Source organism: Chiloscyllium punctatum, chromosome 36 (genome assembly GCF_047496795.1).
Source record: "Chiloscyllium punctatum isolate Juve2018m chromosome 36, sChiPun1.3, whole genome shotgun sequence".
Lineage (NCBI taxonomy): Eukaryota > Metazoa > Chordata > Chondrichthyes > Orectolobiformes > Hemiscylliidae > Chiloscyllium > Chiloscyllium punctatum.
The window spans coordinates 65,153,090-65,163,501 of record NC_092774.1 but is presented as its reverse complement, the minus strand read 5'-3'; the positions used below and the strand labels follow the sequence as shown (position 1 = coordinate 65,163,501).

General features: G+C 47.6%; 1 non-coding gene across 1 annotated transcript; it reads left to right on the top strand.

Moving 5' to 3' along the window:
- Positions 1-7,392: 7,392 nt before the first annotated feature.
- On the top strand, positions 7,393-7,466 carry trnan-guu (transfer RNA asparagine (anticodon GUU)). The gene has a single exon. It is a non-coding gene; the product is annotated as a tRNA-Asn (tRNA).
- The last annotated feature ends 2,946 nt before the right edge of the window (positions 7,467-10,412 follow it).

Here is a 10,412-nt window from a genome sequence, read left to right as displayed (position 1 = left end):
GTTAATGACAGTACTGACCCTCTCCAGCATCACTCTATCCTCTGGGAGGGTCTGGTTTTAGCGTCTTCCATTCTGATTTGTTTTAACGTAGCTGCTGGTGTTGGCATCTATACTGATAATATCCAACTGTGCCTGAACACCACTTCTCTCCCGACTCCTCTATCATTCATAATTTACAAATAATTTCATCTGAATGCCTGCCCAATTTCCAGCATTGGATAACCGTAGACATTCCCTTAGTTAAATATTGTGAAGTGTGAAGCCATTGTTTTAGTCCCCAAGTTCGATCTGAGCCCCCGTCCCCCCGTCCCCGTCCCCACCCCAGTAACTCTGTTGACAGCCTTCATGTCACTTTAAAACTCGGATCGATAGATTCGTGAAGAGTCGGGGGATGAACAGTTGCAGGAAAAGGGCAGGAAAGTGAATGTGGGGAATGCCAGATCACCCAGAATCCTACTGAATGGAGAAGCAGGCTCAAGGGGCTGAATGGCATATTCCTGTTCCTATTTCTTATGGTTCCCGAGCCCTTCCCTCTGATACAGGACACTGACTTCAGTGTGTGCCATTACTGAGAGTGCTGATATTCCCTTGTGTAATATCAACAACTTAGCAGCTGCTAAAACCTCTTGCTCCTTTATTACCTCCAAACACAATATGCCAATGTGTTCAGGGGAGGCGATGGCCGACTTTATTGTCACCAGACTATTCACCCAGGTAATGTTCCGGGTACTTGGATTCACAACCTGCCACGGCAGACGGTGGAATCTGAATTCAATATAAATCTGGAATTAAGAGTCTAATGATGAAATCGTTGTGGTTTGTTGTAAAAACTTATCTGGTTTCCTGCTGTCGGAAACTGGTCTGATCTACATGTGATTCAGATCAACTGTCAGATGGTTGAATCTTCACTGCACTTTCAATCAAAACCTCCACGATAACCTCCCTACTTTTATACTCCATTTAAAGGCCACTCTCCCTTTTGCCTTCCCTATTAGTCACTGTGCTCCCAGAAGCAGGATTGTGGATCAGTTTAAAGTAGGTTCTATATCTCTGATTACATCGGTACACAAGGCAGTGAAGAAAGGTTTCAGCACACTGGCCTTCATCAGTTCGGGAATTGAGTATAGATGTTGGGAAGTTATGTTGTGGTTATACAGGACGTTGATGAGGCTGCACCTGGAATATTGTGATCAGTTTTGGTCCCCTTGGTGTTCTGACTTCTGACTTCTTCAACTCTGGGTTTGTGTTGAACTTGATGGGATACTTTGTCCAACTCAGCATGTTTAAACAGTATCTCTCAGAGGGATTCATCTGAAACTTTTCAGGAGATGAGCTCAACAAGATTGAACTATTCAAAGTTACTTGGACTCTATTTAAAACTTACATCAGGACCAGTAGTCAGAGACACATACAGTATGAAAACAGACCCTTCGGTCCAACTTGTCCATGCTGACCTGATATCCTATATTAATCTAGTCCCATTTGACAGCACCTGACCCATATACTCTGGCACCTTATTTCATATATGTACCACCCTCTGAATGAAGAAGTTGTCCCTTTAATATATTTCGCCTCTCACCCTAAACCTATGACCTCTAGTTCTGGACTCCCCCAGCCCAGGGAAAAGACCTTGTCTATAACCCTGTCCATGCCCCTCATGATTTTGTAACCTCTATTAGGTCACTCCTCTGCCTCCGATGCTCCAGTGAAAACAGTCCCAGCCTATTCAGCCTCTCCCTGTAGCTCAAACCCTCCAACCCCCAGTAACATTCCTGTAAATCGTTTCTCATGGAGAAGTCAACGTTTCAGTTCTGAAGAAGGGTTAATACCCAAAACGCTGACTTCTCCACATCCTGGTGCTACCTGGCTTGCTGTATTCTCCCAGCCTCCTGCTTGCCTACTTCGGGTTGCAATATGTAGTGGCTCAGTGTTTACCACTGCAGCGTCACAGCGCCCGGGACCCAGGATTGATTCCAGCCTTGGCTGACTGTCTGTTAGGAGTTTGCACATTGTCGCAGTGTCTGCGTGGGTTTTCACTGGGCGATCCTGTTTTCTTCCATAGTCCAAAGATGTTCAGGTCATGTGGATTGGTCATGCTTAATTGCCCATAGGGTTAGGTATATTAGTCAGAGGGAAATGGGTCTGGATGGGTTACTCTTCGGAGGGTCGATGTGGACTTGTTGGGACAAATGGCCTGGTTCCACACTGTAGCTAGTCTCATCTGCACTACTTTGTCACTCATGAATGGCAGAGTCGACTCGACGGGCCGAATGGCCGAACTTCTGCTCCGATGGTCTTGCGGTCTTAGGTTTCTCTGGATCATTTCATTTGGCAATGTGCAGTCCCTGGCTCAATGAGCAGCAGCTTCCAATGAAAACAAAGCTCATATGATGGTTGAACTCCTCCAGAGTGGAAACAGGTCCTTCAGCCCAACACATCTGCACTGATTCTCCGAATGGCAACCTACTCAGATCCATTTTCCTTACCTACATAAATTGCACACAGACCTCCAAGGGTAGAAGTATTCCTGGGTTCCTGGTGCCATGAGGCAGCAGTGCTAACCCTGAGCCACCATGAGGTTGTGGTTTCGGGGGGTGGGGGAGGCAATTGCAGTCCAGCAGAAAACAAAAACAGCCCACCTACTCTCCCACTGCACCCACTGTCAGAACTGGCAGGAGGTTCAGTCCTTGGGGGTGACTAAAGGCAGCGTCACTGGTGGGATCCGATTGCTGGGAGCGCTGGTGCCCCCGCTGGTGCTTCTGCAAGTTGCAAGAAAACATGAACCTCTTCCCACACTCGGGCCAGCTGAAGCGCCTCTTCCGGTGTGGACACACTGGTGCTTCAGCAGGGCGGAGGAATTGCTGAAGGACTTCCCAGGGCAGCCGAAAGGCCTCAGGGCAGCCGAAAGGCCTCCCCCCTCCGCCCCTTCCATCCCCCCATGTGGACCAGCTGGTGATTCAGCAGTGTGGAGGAGCAGGAGAACGGCTTCTCCCCGGTGTGGACGGACTGGTGCATCAGCAGAGCTGAGGAATTGATGAAGGCCTTCCTGCACTTAGGCAACTGAACGACATCTTCCCCCATGTGGACCCACCAATGGGCCAGCAGGTCGGAAGAAAGAGCAAAGCCCTTCCTGCACTCGGGGCAGAAGAACGGCTTCTCCTCAATATGGACCCACTGGTGTCTCAGCAGGTGGGAAGAACTGCTGAAGGCCATCTCGCACTTGGGGCCGGAGAACAGCCTTCCCTGGTGTGGACCAACTGGTGCGTCCGCAGGGCAGAGGAATCACTGAAGGCCTTCCCACACTCAGGGCAGCAGAAGGGCCTCTTCATCTCTATGGACCCATTGGTGGTTCAGAACCCTCTCAAATTTCACAATATCCTTCTGCTAGCAGGGAGACCAGAATTGTACACAATATTCCAAAAGTGGTCTAAAAACTGTCCTGTACAGCCACAACATAACTTCCCAACTCCAATACTCAGTCAGAGGATTGCGAAAGCTTTCAAATCCCAAACAAAACAAACAGGAAAGAATGGAGGTATAAACCGAATTTTTGAGAGTCAGCTTGAAAGCATCACTGAGAAATCGGCGGAGGGGGTTTATTGGGGACCCGTTCTCCTTAAATACACTATATCCGTATTTCTCTTGTGCTCTTCGTAGTTTCTCTGTGCTGCAGTGTGTAGTGGATCGTTGAAATAATGTCCTGATGCAGCTTCGTTTGTGGGTGTTGGGATGATTGCCTCTGTGGTTAAGTATTTGGTTTGTGTGTGTTGTTCTCCTATAGATGCTAGTTTGAAGTTCCCCATTGACTGTTCGCTCTACTGTGACATCTAGGAATGGCACCTTGTTGTTCTCCTCCCCTTCAAACCAGGAGCACCACCACCACCCCCCCCAACCCCTCAGACCATAGTCTCACGACTTGGAACACCAATATACAGACTTGTCAAAGGCCTCCACTGAGGACTAAAACAGCAAGTCGAAGATTCATTCCACTCCATTTACTCCTACCAAGAATTTCTGAACACCAAAGGCACGAAGATAGAAGAGGATGGAATAATGTTGCCCTTTGACAGAACAGCCCTGTTCACATCCATTAACATCAACGTGGCCACAGAAAACTGAAGACACTACTCGAAGAACCAAAGACACAAACACAGCACCAACTTCATCAGCAAAGATAACACTGTCAAGCTCGTGGAGCTGTGCTTTACCACCAACTTCATATTCAATAACAAGCCCTACAAACAAATCAACGAAATACCCATGATACCACCAGCAGCATCAGGATTCCGAGCAGAAGCAATAATGCAGAGACTCGAACAAATAGCCCTTCCAACGATCCACCCCAAACTTTGAGTCCGCTACAACGATGACACATTTGTCATCAAAAAATGAAACGAATTAGAGGAAACCTACAACACCATCAACAATATCCTTACTGGCATAAAATTCACAAAAGAGGAGAACAACAACAAAGTGCCATTTCGAGATGTCACAGGAGAGCGAACAGTCAATGGTAAATTCAAAACAGCGTCCACCGGAAAACAATGCACGCGAACCAAGAACTTAACTGCAGAAGCAATCATCCCTACACATACAAACAAATCTGAATCAGGACACTATTTCAACGAGCCACTACACACTGCAGCACCCAGAAACTACGAAGAACAAAAAAAAACTGTAGTGAGCATTTAAGAAAAACGGGTAGCCTATAGGCCCCCTGAAAATAGCTTCCCAGACTGGGAATCAAACCCAGACCGCAGCGGTGAGAGCACCGAATCCTAACCACTAAATGCAGCCCTGCCTTGATAGATCTACTGAAAATTTCTTCCCTGCCCGGAAATCGAATCCGGGCCTTGTGAGGTCGAAGGCTTTCACCTGTGTATCCAACAATGTCATTTCTTGTAACCATTGCTCCCGATGCGGTCTCCTCTACATTGGGGAGACTGGAGACTCCTCGCAGAGTCATTTCACAGCGCTTGAGGGAAAATCTCCAGGACACCCGCACCAATCAACCCCATCGCCCTATGGCCCAACATTTCAACACCCCCTCCCACTCTGCCGAGGACATGCAGGTCCTGGGCCTCCTCCATCGCCGCTCCCTCCCCACCCGATGCCTGGAGGATGAACGTCTCATCTTCCGCTTGGGGTAAATTCAACCCCAGGCCATCAATGTGGACTTCATCAGTTTCCTCATTTCCCCTCCCTCCGCCTTGCCTCAGTTCCAACCTTCCAGCTCAGCGCTGTTCTCATGACCTGTCCTACCTGCCAATCTCCCTCCCCACCTATCCGCTCCACCCTGCTCTCTGATCTGTCACCTCCATCCCCACCCCCATTCACCTATTGTACGTTTTGCTACCTTCGGCCCAGCACACCCCACCCCCAATTTATCGCTCCACCCTGGGGGAGGAGGAGGGGGTCCTGCCTCTATTCCTGATGAAGGGCTTTTGCCCGAAACGTCGATTTTCCTGCTCCTCGGAAGCTGTCTGACCTGTTGTGCTTTTCCAGCACCACTCTGATCTAAACTCTGGTTTCCAGCATCTGCAGTCCTCACTTTTGCCTACCCAATACACCCAGTGTGCCAATTTCACATCAACAAACTGACACAAGTAGACACAACGTCTGCAGAAACCCTAGCCGCATTTCTTTACATTGAAGACATCTGGGAAATGATGTCCAGACAACTCAAACCTCTCAGCAGCATGGTCGCCCACAAATTTACCAACACATTTAAACAGCGGCTAATGAACCTGAAATACCCGATACAAACAACCAGAAAAGTTTGTTATTTATAAAATACCTTACAAGGAAACATATACATGAACTCTGCCACACAGGTCTCTGTGGAAAGAAATGCTGGGATGAGATAAGGAAGATTTTTTTCAGCCAAAACGAATCGGTACTGACTGCACAGCCATTTAAAATCAACGCTCTGTGTTGGGAAAGTGAAATGTGCCCGTGAGCAGTGTGTAGGGTCTTTCAGCTTCCCCTCCTCTGACAGCGCTGTGACTTGACTCTGATGTTCTCAGGGACATTTACTGATACGAGACAGTGAAAAGATTCTCATTCCTGCAGATTAGGAATTGTACCCATACGCCGGTTTCAGGAGAATTTGAAAGATTAATTGGGATGTGTGAAGAAGCTGTGAGCTGCATTTGAAACAAGTAGGTGGCGTCAGATACGTCATCCATTGCCCCATGGTCATGAGAGTACCTAACGCCACCATGCTCTGACGTTAACACGGACATGCGCAGCAATGGGTTCATTCAGAAAGTGAACAACCAAAGATAATCACCGTCACTGATTCCCTTCCACAGGCCCAACTTTGTGAAGCAGTACCTTTCACTGGCAAAGGAAACACCCATGTCTTCAGGTGCCTGCTTTATTTCGAACTCTATTTCAAGCCCCTCACTCTTCCAGTCTCATTTCCAAACACTTTGCTCATAGTCTCCAAAGAAGCTCTGAGGGTATCTGCTTGTTCCACCCGAACAGGCAGTGGGTTGCAGATTCCCACCAGTCCCAATTTGAGTGAAATATTTTTCCCCCTCCACTGATTTGAATCTTAAAGAAGAAGCGGGGGAGCAAACTCCCTTTCTGCAGTATTCTCTGTGTTTATTAGGCACAAGTGCTGCTTTTCATTCAAGAACTTCAATTCCTGTCCTCTGGTAACTGACTCTGGTCAGTGGCAATTGGTTCTTCTGATCATTAATCTGCCCATTCCCACCGCTTCTTCTCCCATCATTACCAACAGCCCCAGGAAATCTCCAGTTATCCTTCTTTGCTCCAAAGCGAACATTCTCAACCTTGGGAATGTCTCCCCAAAATGGAAATTCCTCATCCCTGGACATGAGACAAGGCGTACAATTGGGAAGAGATTTTGGCAAAATATTGTCAGTTAGGAAATGGAAAAATGATCAAATGTTCATGAAGCAAAACAGAAATCCCAGTCTCCAGCTTTGTGAACCTTTAGAAACACTTTGGGAAGCGGATTTGGAGGAGAATGAAAGATGACCTGTCCGACAGTCCAGACACCGTCCCCTTGTTGAAGAGGCCGGGAGGTTGATTCTGATGTTCTTGGCACACGAACTGATCTGAGACATTGAAAGAATTGTCGTTCGTACACATCAGGAATTCAAACCCCTTCTCGCCTCCGAGCCAATGAGAGAACTCGGGAACAGGCAAAACACTGAAAGGCTCGAAGGGCGACGGCCCCGGAGTAAGAAAGCTAGTTCCTCGTGACATGGATGTGTCTGCAGACAGCCCCCGGTATCTCCAGAATGCATCTCCCAGGCTTGATTATGGAAAAGTTAAACTGATAGACGACAATTGTAATTCTTGGCGGGGAGGCTGAATTATAAAATCACTAAGCGATGGTGCCGCCCCCCATCGGCGCCTGTCTCTGTGGCGCAATTGGTCAGCGCGTTCGGCTGTTAACCGAAAGGTTGGTGGTTCGAGCCCACCCAGGGGCGGTGTGTTTGCTGCTCTCCTTTGGCTTCGAAGCTGTGCGCTTTTAATGGGGTCAGGAGAATGTTCCCCAAACGGAAATCTTCTCCACACAGGGGAGTTGCGAGTTGACTTCATGTCTTACCTAAGGGACTGCGTATGCTGAGAAGACGAGACCCAAACAGAAAATCAACAGGTTTGACAGTACCTGTCGGAGCAAACAAAATTCTGAAATGTTGCCTCTGATTCTCTTTCCACAGATGTTGCCTGCCCTGCTGAGTTCCTCCTGCAATTTCTCACTGAAAGTTCATTTCATCTTTTCGGGAGCAACACCGAAATATCTGCAAACACATTGTGCAGATATTTAACCCTTTCGAATCACTGCGAAGTGATTGGAGTCAAACAAACTCTGCGATGATTCACTCTTTCTCAGCTCCACAGGCAGACAGACCTGGGAAGTCAAACTGTCAGTGTGGTACTGAATCGTGGGCCGAGTGGTTGATGCGATGGACTTGAATTCCATTGCGGTTTCCCCACGCAGGTGTGAACCCTGCCGAGTACAAAATGAGAAATGTCGTCGAAAAGAAAGGGAGTTTGCTCCCCCGCTTCTTCTTTAAGATTCAAATCAGTGGAGGGGGAAAAACATTTCACTCAAATTGGGACTGGTGGGAATCTGCAACCCACTGCCTGTTCGGGTGGAACAAGCAGATACCCTCAGAGCTTCTTTGGAGGCTATGAGCAAAGTGTTTGGAAATGAGACGAGAAGAGTGAGGGGCTTGAAATCGTGATCGAAATGAAGCAGGTACCTGTGGACAAAGGCGTTTCCTTTGCCAGTGAAAGATACTGCTTCACCAAGTTGGGCCTGTGGAAGGGAATCAGTGACGGTGATTATCTTTGGTTGTTCACCTTGTGAATGTTCCCATTGCTGCGCATGTCCGTGTTGGCGTCAGAACTCTGCAGCATGGTGGCGTTAGATACGCACAGGGACTGGCGCACCAAACTCCACCTACCTGTTTGAAATGCAGCTCACAGCTTCTTCACACACCCCAATTAATCTTTCTCATTGTCCTGAAGCCGGCATACGGTTTGAATTCCCGATCTGCGGGAATGAGAATCCTTACACTGTCTCGCGTCAGTAAATGTCCCTGAGAACATCTGAGTCAACTCCCAGCGCAGTCAGATGAGTGGAAGCTGAAATAGCCCCACACGCTGTTTACGGGCACATCTTATTCTCCCCAAACTCAACGCCTCAACCACTGCGGCTCCTGGGAGTGGAAAAGAAACAATCACCAAAACCCCGTCTAAGCTCTGTGAATCTTCAGAAAATCAGCAAACGTTCATCCCTTCGGATTTTCTATCCTAGGCTGACAGCGATGGGTTTTGTCACTCTTTTGTAGGACATTGCAAGTAGATGTTTTGCAGAATAGCACCACAATGCCATCTGATTAATCAGGACCTGGATGTTTTCGGTCTTTGAATGTCAGTGTTGTGCTGCAGAACTTTGTTGTTGCCAGTTTCTAATACTTATCTTCCCAGTTCGCTGTATCACTTGTCGAAAATGTTTAATTTGTGTCTTGTAATCCTTTCACTGTCTGCTAATGAGGATAGTGTTTCCCTGTTTTACCTAAATTATCTTGACCTTGCATACCTCAAGCCTCAAGCTAATTTCACGAGAAACCCTCTCCAGTTCAAAAGCCAACTGTTAATGATGGCTCTGTTCCTTGTCACGTGTCCAATTTCAGATCGATGTTGTTAATGTCCCTTATACTCCTTCAGATCCAGGTTTCGCTCACAGGGCTAGAACAGAACTGTCACCAAATACATTGACAAATCTACGTTCATCCTATTGATTGTATTAGCATCATCAACACTTCTCATCACAATAACTCGAGAGACTTTCATCACAATTTTCTGTGAACAGTTCTACATTAGCTTTGCTGAATGAACCCCAAATTTCTTGAAGTGGCTCCTTATTTTCGGTCCTGATTTTTAATCTCTCTACGCATGGGAATGGATCCTTCCCACCCGCTCTATCTCTCATCAATGTGTGTCGTTCAATTCGATCTCCCATCAGCCTCCTCTGTCCTGATCAAATCCAGGGGAACAGGAAACGTTGGGGCTATGGCGCGGACAGGACAAGCCCAATACTCACCTTTCCTTTTAGTATTCTCTGTGTTTCTGTGTCCCTTTCTTTTCGACGACGTTTCAAATCACGAAAGGAGTCCGTTGACTCCGTGTATCGTTTGGCCAAGTCTTGCCGTTTGCGTATAATGAATCTGCCTCTTTGTCAGTTTGGGATTTACTGACCCCAACCACTCCCTTTACAAAAGCGTTCTTCCTAATGTCACTTTTGTTTCTTTTCCTCATGACTTTTAAACTCTGCCGAATTGTTGTCGATCCTTTCAGACGTGGGAACATTTTGACGACATTACTTTCTCTGTCTAGACTTTGCATGACTTGAAAAGCTTCAATCGGGCCAGATTTCAAACTTCCGTACTCCGAACAGAGCTCTCCCAAATTTCCAATCGACCCTCATCGCTGACATCCCTCAAACACTGCACCACTCACGTACACCTCTTCAACGCTATCCCCAATCATTTCACTTCGCTGCTTTCTGTCCCATTGGTCCTCCAGGGAGCCCAACCTCGTTTTACGAAGGTGCTTTTTGAGGAAATTAAACAGCACTTTCGCACAAGTCATGAAAGGCGGGCTCCTCCGGGATTTGAACCCGGGATCTCTCGAACGCCTGCGTCAATGAATACCCAAAGCAAAAATCACACCCCGACACCAACAAGCCACACGGCTAGCGCGCTGGCGCCCCTACCCCCACCCTACCTCTTGAACCAGCTGAGTCTTGCTCAGAGGAATGTCCAGTTGACATTGAACAGGCTGGGGCTGTTTTCTCTGGAACGTCGGAGGTTGAAGAGTGACTTTATGGAGGTTTATAAAATTATGAGGGGCATGGATAGGAT